Below are 998 nucleotides of genomic sequence, written 5' to 3' on the forward strand. Positions count from 1 at the left end.
ATTTTCCAACAACACACTCTCAATTCTGATCTCCAACATCTGCAGACCTCACTGTCTTCTAGTTGCTTCAAAGTTTCACAAGGTGGGTCTATCCACAGATCCCCAAATGCATCTTTCGAGACCCCAGCAGCAAATGCTTTTCAAAGTCTCACTGAATACCTCTGTCTTGTTATTACAATGTGCTATATGAGGTAATGGCTGTTTTTCACCCGTTTAATTGGTTTCTAATTTACTCACTGTCCTATTCAAATTTGGAGTACATTCTCTTCCTCTAACTCTCTACATGAGAGGGAAGGAGCACTCATCAATAGTAAAGAGCAGCTGCTGAAGGCAACACTCAAAGCCTGCTTTCTGCCTGGAAGAGAACACAACAAATTCTCCTTGTGGATTGTGAACTGCAATCCCCAAGCCCCAGTGTCAAGGCTATTCTTGAATAAACAAAGGCATTGCCAAGAGCGTATTCACTAACACCTTTATCAACTGCCAATGCTGGAGTGTAACATGGATTTTTATGATCACACACACAACAAGGTTTTTTTCGATCTCAGCTCCAACAGAATTAAAATCAACCTGTAGACTTTCACAAATCTGTGTCTTGACCAAATTTCCTGTCCTGCTTTCCTATTATCAAACCTGCAAAGCAGTTCTCCAGTTAGGGCAGTGATCTCTCCTTTGATTCTGCTCTGTTCAGCCCACAGGATTCAGCCACAACTGGCTTACCTTTATTAATGTGAAAGAAAGTGTTTAATACAAGAGAAGAGAATACATTGGCTTTCATAGCTTCCATGTGTGTGGGTATCATGACTTACATGAGATAGATAGCCAGTGACCTTCCCAGAATGACTGATTCTGCTAGCCTATGATTGCGGAGGTACAATGGAAAAGGCTATTGCTCATCACAATCAGAATGTAATGCAACTGCATGAATGAGTTTGCCAGATGAGCCTAAAACTGAAGAGGATGCAAGAAGTCAAGTGTATAGGTAATGTTCTGACAGC

The 998-nt window shown here is 41.4% G+C and overlaps 1 pseudogene; it reads right to left on the reverse strand.

Moving 5' to 3' along the window:
- Positions 1 to 251: 251 nt before the first annotated feature.
- LOC132816993 (small nucleolar RNA U3) lies at positions 252 to 382 on the reverse strand (annotated as a pseudogene).
- Positions 383 to 998: the final 616 nt, after the last annotated feature.

This window comes from Hemiscyllium ocellatum, chromosome 6 (genome assembly GCF_020745735.1).
Source record: "Hemiscyllium ocellatum isolate sHemOce1 chromosome 6, sHemOce1.pat.X.cur, whole genome shotgun sequence".
NCBI classification, from domain to species: domain Eukaryota; kingdom Metazoa; phylum Chordata; class Chondrichthyes; order Orectolobiformes; family Hemiscylliidae; genus Hemiscyllium; species Hemiscyllium ocellatum.